The sequence below is a fragment of the Felis catus genome, chromosome A2 (genome assembly GCF_018350175.1).
Source record: "Felis catus isolate Fca126 chromosome A2, F.catus_Fca126_mat1.0, whole genome shotgun sequence".
NCBI classification, from domain to species: domain Eukaryota; kingdom Metazoa; phylum Chordata; class Mammalia; order Carnivora; family Felidae; genus Felis; species Felis catus.
Window position 1 is genome coordinate 117,449,059 of NC_058369.1, and position 8,691 is coordinate 117,457,749.

Here is an 8,691-nt window from a genome sequence, read left to right on the forward strand (position 1 = left end):
TTTGATTAGGGGATCCTGAAAGCAATATAAGAATCAGGGATCCTTCTAATGCTCTCAAGATGAGTTATACATGTATCTGCAACATGGCCCCAAGTTCTCTTTGTAGGAATCAAAGTGTTCCAAAGTTTTACTCCAACTTGAAAGTGATTAAAAGATATTTATCTGAGCCAGGAAACCTAATGTCCGTGCTACTTTTATGGTAGAAACCATGAAATTTATCCCCCAAGGACATAAAGCACATAAGAAAGGAATTTGAGAACCCTCTATTAACCCACTTTCCTTTTTCCTAACAAAAGACCACTGTGCATAAACAAGATATCATGACTGTGGCAGAAAATGCAACTGAAAGAGCAAAAGCCCTCACTGGAAGAAAACAGACGTCTCTGGTTTAATGACGGGGCAAGTGTGTTCAAAGCAGCCTCTTTTGGAGAAAGACCAGACACTTGTTTCTTACGTCCAATATGCAGCATCCCTGAAAACCACAGGCACTTTTGTTTCTTGGCAGATAGGAAAACACACCGAACAGCTATTATTGTTTTCATTTATGCTACATTCCATTAATGCAACCGGCTTTTTTTCTGGAAATATTAGCAACCCAAAAGTTGAGGAGCTGGAAGGAAGCTGTAACCAGAGAAAACGGGAACATTCCGACTTAGACTTGTAATAGTTTCAACAGGAAACAATTCAAGAGGAAATGGTTGCAAGAGGAAGATAAGCAAGGACGAGAAAGATTCTTTGGTTCCAAAGAGGGTATTGCGTATGACAGAGCCACTCTCCACGTAATGCTCATCCATTACACCTCCACTTTCTCCTACATTTGCACCTTTACCTACACCTTCGCCGATGCTCACATGCTTATCTCTCAGACTGAAAGAATGGTGATTACTAAACTGAAAAGCATCTCAGAAACGAATGCAGCTTTGGAGCGGAGGCTGAGGCTGAGAACAAGCCACTGGCTAGGAGAAATGCGCACCCTCGATTCATCATCCCTGATCTTCCTCTGTGTGTCAGATGTACTTGGTCCTCTCGTCTGGGGTGTTTCTCCAAAGTGGTGCCAAATTCACAGTGCCACTTCCACAGAGATTCTAACTCATCTGTGGTTCAGGCTCAGAAGGGAATGCTCACCCTCCTGGGCCACCCAGGGAAGACTGAAAGGAAGGGGTTGGTGATATGCATGGGGAGGGAACAGGAGAACTGGCTGGCCTGTTTGCGTCCTCTGTCTGCTTTCCTGTGCTGCGTGCAATCTCTGAAACCTGATTTTCATTTGATTGAGGCCCTTGTTTTGAAAAAGTCATTCACCCAGAAATCAGTTTCAACCCACACTGCCCTCTCATTTGTCAGTGGGTATGTCTGATCCTTAGAAGGCTTTATGATATAGCAGTTCTTGCTGGCCTCACCTGTTCTTAAAGAGGCATGTCTGTTGTGCTTTCGTTGCAGGGGCAGCATGGTGAATATTAAACAGCGAAAGTGATCAGAAGGTAAAAGTCATTGCCCGGTGGTCTTCAAAAATGGCCGGGTTCCACGGAAATAGGCATCCTCATTGTCACACCTCAGCAGCCACGGCAATTCTGGAACATGCCTGGAGACCATGCGAACTGTATTTCCTCAAAAGGTAAAGATCCTCTGGGATGCAGGAGCAGGAGTCCCCAGGTAAGAATGTAATTCAGGATGCCTGGTAGCACGGCCCATGCTGGGAATTCTAATGAGACAGACACAGCATTGGTTCACAATCCACTGCCCGTGTGCTGTTCACATTCCAGAATTAAGGTATTTCCCTTTCTCTCTGTATATGTCACTTCCTAAGCCAGGATGAAGTATCTCATCTTGATTTCCAAAGTGCGCGTTCCCTCCATGGCAGTAAGAGAGGTCCGGAGTGGAGCTCACCTCTCACCCTGACACTGGGCTAACCTTCATATCGTGGGACACACCTTTCTGTTGGCACCTGTTCACCAAGACGGGTTTGGCATCCAGGCCAGTCAGTCCACAAGGGTGAAAGGTCCTTCAGCCTCATACAAATTACAAGTTATAATAACCAATAATAAAAACAGCACAAAGATGCCAAATGTACAAATTGATACCCAGAGACAGCTGTCAAGGTCTAAGAACAGGTGTCGGGGGATTGCCTGGAGAACTTGGAGTCCTGGAGCCAGGTCCGATCAGCCTTGCTGGAAGATAAAGGAAAGCTTTGTTTGCAGGGTGAATGGTGTACATTAGTACATGAGATTGTTGGTGAGGTTACTGAATGCAGTGAATGGGAATCAAGATTCACTTGAAAGTTAGTATGAGCTAGTCATCCAAGGGGTTAAGAGTACAAGCTGTGGAACCAAAACATGTTCTGTTTGCCACTTAGTAGAGCAATACTTTGATCTTGGGCCAGTTAGTTAACTTCTCTAAGATCTGTCGTCTTCATCTGCAAAATATAACTACTAGATATACTACGTGGGGTCTGAGAGCACATACGTATGAATGTGAAATTTTTGGATAATGCCTCTCACAGGGAGGTTCTAAGTGAACACTATCCGTTAGTGTCAGGACTTAGTATTTTCCAGTGTTTGCCTGGCCTGAGGGTATTTTTCAGGGGACAGAAGCCAACCCACAAAGCCTATGACTTTAGGAGTTCCTTGAGAACCTGGCAAGATAGAAAGAAACTAGAATACCCACATGAGGCTACAAGGGGGCTTCTTAATAACAGTCCTACCCAATGTGCAAAAAGAGAGTCATTTTCTTTCTAAACAATTTTTTAATGTTTTTATGTATTTTTGAGAGAAAGAGACAGAGAGAGAGAGAGAGAGAAACAGAGTGTGTGTGGGGGAGGAGGAAAGAGAGAGGGAGACACAGAATCTGAAGAAGACTCCAGGCTCTGAGCTGTCAGCACAGAGCCAGATGCCGGGCTCGAATTGGTGAACTGTGACGTTATGACCTAAGCTGAAGTTGGGTGCTTAACTAACTGACTGAGCCACCCAGGTGCCCCAAGAGAGTCATTTTCTAAGTAAAGATTCAACAACAAAGTTACAAGAAGCCACTAAGTTCTCAGAAATTAAATTATGTGTAAAGTTTTTTTTTAAGTTATTTATTTATTTGGAGAGACACAGAGACAGTGTGAGTTGGGGAGGGGCAGAGGGAGAGAAGAGAGAGAGAGAGAATCCCAAGCAGACTCTGCCAGCACAGAGCCCATCACAGGGCTCAAACCCACGAAGCCGTAAGATCATAACCTAAGCCAAAACCAAGAGTTGGACACTCAACTGACTCAGCCACCCAGGTGTCCCTGTAACGTTTTAAAAGTTGGTTGATTCCATATAAGATCTTTCTTGGAAGGAAGGAATTACACTGATAAAGCAAGATTATTCACTTTGGCTATTAGGCTTAACACACACAAAAAAGTGCATAATCTATATTGAATTTATGATTTGAAAAGCTTTAATATGTGAGTGTCTTAGAGCTAATGAAGAATTTACAGCTTGAGCTGTATCAATATAAAACCAGACAAGAGAACGTGTGAGATAATTCAGCATCATTCAGAAACCATCCATGGGCTTTAACAACTTCTAGTTTATAGATACACATATATATACAAAATGTGTGTGTGTGTGTGTGTGTGTGCGTGTGTGTGTGTGTGTGTATAGTTTTGTTTTGTTTTGTTTTGTTTTTTTGTATGTGTATAGAATAGTCCTGGAAGGATACACAAGGAGCCAGTAACAGTTGTAACTTATGGCAAGAGACATGAGGAGCTTGGGGTGGAAGGGAGGTGTACTTTTTTTCTTTGTATGCAACTTTGTACTCTTTTTTTTCTTCCATGTATGAGATTCAGTTTTCCATAAAAAAGAATTTACAGAAAGAACTGCACAAGAGACCAGATCACAGGAAAGCAGGAAGGACTTCTAGAACCATCATGCCCAGATCCTGCTACTCCTTGTTGCTTATGGGTTACAGATGTTGAAACCTATACCTAGAAATGGAGAGACTTCAGCCCCTTTTTCCAGGCTCAGGTAGCCTGTAGGTCAGCAGATGTCAACTGCCTTTGGAAACATGAGCCAACAGGTGTGCAAAACACAGAAGCCATGGTGGAGAGGCACATGTGGCTTGTTCCTTTGGCCTTTAGGTTTTTCCCGGCTCCTACCATTTGTCAATCAAGCATTCAGGTCAGAGAAACCTGGATGAGAGATATGTCACTGCCCCCAGTGGCTGCCAAGGAAATTCCAAGTTGCACAAGGTTTGTTGGGAATGTGCACTTGCTTAACCTTAGGCAAGATGGCTCAAGCTGAATATGCGTGCTAAGTACACAGAGTCGTCTTTCTCTCCAGCACACTGCAGAGGTGGGGCCAAGGACGTGGAAGCAGTTTGTAAGCGCAGAGCACCACACAAATGGAAGGGCTTGCACTTATTATAAAGGTGGGGGTGGGGGGGAGAAATGCGATGGGAGAGGATCTGGCCCCTACAAAGGATTTTCCCCGTGAACATCAAAGAATCAACAAGGGGGGTGGTGGGAGGAGGACAAAGGTAGAGCTTGGAATGTTGGCTCTTCCTCAAAGGCCCTTCCTATGCCTTCTCTTTGCGGAGAATCAAATCCAGAGACTCCGATGATAATGATTCTCATTTTTATTACCATTTTATTATTCGGGGTTGTCTCAGTGTTTCTCCCCCTGCCCCCAGAGGCATTTGAATGAAGATGAAAAGTGCCAAGTTAATATCTTGATAGAGCCAAGCCCTCTTTCTATAATCAAAGTCTTAGTGGACAGATGTGATGCCAGCCTGCCGTCGTAGCTCTGCCTCCATGTGTCTCTGTAGAGAGGATGAAGGCGTCCCTAACTGGTGGGGCCCGGCATTTCTTAGCGGAAGGACAGTGGAAAGAGGTCTTCTTTCAGCGTTTCCGTCAGCTTCGTTGTGGCTGAGCTCAGAATACATGAGGAGAAAACTCCCGGAGCAGACCTGTGGAGATTTTTACCAAACACACTGAAATGAACAACACTGTGCGTGATAAGGTTCATTCCAGGGACACTGGCTGAGTGTTGGTGAGGAGGGTCCGCTATGGTTGTGACATAAGATGTCACCACTTGCTGACTGTAAATCCAAACCTGATTCAGCTTGAATAGAGAGAGGGACCATGAAAAATGGGAAAAGCAAATTAAACAGACAACATTAAAAAGAAACCCATAATGTTAAAAAAAAATATCAGCACTTAATGATCAAGAGCTCTCTGTTTGGTGGCTAATAATAATAATAATAATAATAGCAACGATAAATAGCTGCTACAAAATTTCTCAGAACAAAGGGGAGAAGCCACCATTTACTGAGTGAATAGAGGCATCATTCTGTGATCTGTGAGTCAAACGCTGCTCAAGTGCCTGAGAACTTTAGGAAAAATCTCAACTGTACTTGTAAGGCCTATAGAACATCTGAGAAGTTTGGTCTGAATGTGGAAAAAAGTAAATTCACTTGCAACATATGGGGTATTTTCTAGTACAAAGGGGAAGAACAGGTTTCAATAGACTTAGTGAAGTCCAAGGAGCAGTTTGGGTACCATCTTTTACTTCTTCACTCAGTAGTAGAATCTCTGCGGTGAACTTTGCAAGCCAGGATAATTCTATGTTAAGATAGAGAATGTGATAAAGATTGTTAATCTTCTTCCATTTGGCCCTTCATCATGGCTAATTTATGGGATATTTGTCAGAAGTAGAAGCCAAGAGAGTATCACACATACAAAAAATTGTTTTTAAACCTTTATGTAGTAAGGTGGTAGAAATTTGTTGAAAAGTTTTATTTGATACTTTGGATCGTGGGAGTTATGAGAATTAAAGAGCTCTGAGACAATTTATTTATTTACCTCCAACGTCGTAAAATTACTTTTCTTGCTGGTGTCGCACAACGTTTGAACTGGGAAGTGAAGGAAAATTAAAAATATCTTTTCTTCCTCACATCTATCAGCCAAGACCAGTGAATGTGTGGATAAATCAATTAACAACTGACACCTGAATTCACTTCCCTACCCCCTCAGCTAAGAATGTCAAAAAAACTAGAGAGCTATTTTGTTGTTGCTGTTTATTTGCTTTTGTTCAACAAGTTACAATTTCAGAAGTGATTGACGCATTTATGTGGCTTTGGGATTGGATTTAAATCTCTATAGCTCCTCCTGGAGAACCACCTCAGATTTGTCTGAATCATGGAAGAACTGAGAGTGGCAAAGTTTCAGAAAGTACTGATTTAGCCAGAAATTCCCACAAAGAAGACACAGCCTCCCAGAAATTCCAGATATCAATCTATGAATCCCAGTACTACTACCAAATGTTTGGCCACACGGTCCATGTGTGGGCAAGAATATTCTCTCCTGAGCCATTGATAGTCATGTAAATCTAGAGTCAAAATTGAAGTGCTTTCTGCCTGGATCTACAACCGAGATTGGAGACCAGCTCCATCTGTTAAATACTAAGTGTGGCACAGTTGCATGTTGCCTATTATTGGGAAAGAAAGAGAGAGAGAAGAGAGAAGAAATTGGGAGGGAGGAAAGAAGGCAGGAAGGAAGGGAGGGAAGGAAGCATTTGGTTTTATATTCTTGTCCCTATATTGTTTTATTTCACTTATTTATTTATTACATTTATTTGTATTTATATATTAAGCCAATATTTGCTGAGGGTCTTCCAGATGAAGGTTTACCTGGGGTATGGATGGGGAGTGGAACAGGAGGGTACAAAAATGAATCAAACATCTTGCCCTCAAAATGCTTATTGTCTGAAAGAGGAGTTTCAGTCAGTTTTCTGTATGTTATGCTATTGTAACAAACAATCCCCAGATCAATGGCTTACAAAGAAGTTTTATTATTCATGCTCACATCACCTGAAGATTGGCTGGTGTATTTACTTCATTCCGGGACTCAGGCTAAAGGAGCAGCCTCTCTCCAGAGCATGACATTTACATGTCAGAGGGAAAAGGAGAACAAAAGCAGGGAAAGAAAAAGGCATGCAATGGCAATTAAAGGTTATGTTTCTGCCTTATTGACCAAAGCAAGTCATGTGGCAAAGTCTGATGGGAAATGTGAATGTTCTCCCACAGAGAAGCCCTCCCTGCAAGTCATATGGCCCCAGGCTGGGATGTCTGATCCTCTTGCAGGGAGAGCAGCAAATAACTGGGAATAAAAATGCCATCTACCACAGGGAGATACGTATACACACACACACACACACACGCACGCGTGCACACACACACACACACACACACACACACAGGGCATATATAGGATACATACGCTATATACAAAATGTCGTGTAGGGGGAGTGATAGAATTCCAAGTGCAGGGACATTGCTCTGCTCTGCCATTTAGAAACTATTTGACTTTGCAGAAGACATTTAACCTCTCTGAGCCTTGGTTTCCTCATCTGAGACATTAGGATAATAGTACTTAACTCATAGCTTTGTGGGAAGGATTAAGATAGTCCATCCAATTTAAATACTAAGCAGAAAGTTTGGCAATGATTACCATTTTTTTTCTCCTCCTGCTCCTTCGTACCCTCTTTCACCCCATTATTCTTGTTATTCCATTTCAGGACAATAGGGAATGCTTTGTGGATAACAGCGTTTAATCTGAGGCTTAAAATGTGGGTAGTATTTGAGCAGACAGCAGAAAGATTTAGTCTACAATTCAGCTTTCCCATCTTTAAAATGGGGATAATAATAGTAATTACCTCTTACAGTTAGTATGAGGGTTAGATGAGTTAATACGGAGACACTGATGAGAACAGCACAAACGTGGCATATCGCAGGCATTATGTAAGTATTTGTTAGCTACAAATACACATGGGAGTGGCCGAGAGGGAAACAGTATTCAGACTGAGAAGACAAAAAGACCAAAGGCCAGGGCCAAGGAAAGCTTGAGGGGTGCACAGGGAACGGAGAATAGATACGTTTGGTTGTAGCACAGTGTGTACGAAGTTGAGGGTGGTAGAAGACAAGGCTGATAGGTGCACAGATGCCTGAGCATTTGGACTTCATTCTGCTGGCAATAGAGACATGGTCTGGGCCATGTTTCAGGAAGATCACTATTGTCGGTGTGGAGGGCAAACAGAAGTAGCAAAGGAAGGAGACCAGAAGGCCTGGAAGAACACTGCAGATCTTGGTGGTGTTGAATGACAGTACCTTAAGGCAGTGACAGAAAGCATAGAAAGAAAGGGCTGTTGCATGAGGGAGCATGGAAGTGAGGCCAACAGGCCTGAAACCTGACTGGATTGGGACTGGGTGGGTGGGCAAGAATGGGGGGCCGACGGAAAGAAGCCTGAAATTTCCACGCTAGTTGAATGAGTTAGTGTGTAGACAGATAAGGGCTGAGGACGATGAGTCTAGTTTGTGATATTATATTACTTGAAAGTATATCAATGGAGGATTCTTTGGGGTTAATAAACATCCCTTAACAAGCAACTTGGAGGTCAGTGTTAAGATGCTGTCTCCCAGGGGCACCTGGGTAGCTCGGTCGGTTGAGCATCTGACTTTGGCTCGGGTCATGATGTTGCGGGTTCATGAGTTTGAGCCTCGCTTTGGGCTCTGTGCTGACAGCTCAGAGCCTGGAGCCTGCTTCGGATCCTGTGTCTCCCTCTCTCTCTGCCCCTCCCCCACTTGCTCGTGTGCACTGTCTCTCTCTCTCAAAATAAATAAACATTAATTTTTTTATAAAAAAGATGCCATCTGCCATTTACAGTTGATATGAAT

At 43.0% G+C, this 8,691-nt stretch overlaps 1 long non-coding RNA gene across 1 annotated transcript in view; it reads left to right on the plus strand.

Annotated features, from left to right (window-relative positions):
- LOC123383909 overlaps positions 1-3,163 on the plus strand; it is a 101,323-nt gene extending 98,160 nt beyond the window's left edge. The window contains exon 3 of the long non-coding RNA XR_006594287.1: positions 1,438-3,163. This is a non-coding gene — a long non-coding RNA (uncharacterized LOC123383909). The remainder of the gene's footprint in view (positions 1-1,437) is intronic.
- Positions 3,164-8,691: the final 5,528 nt, after the last annotated feature.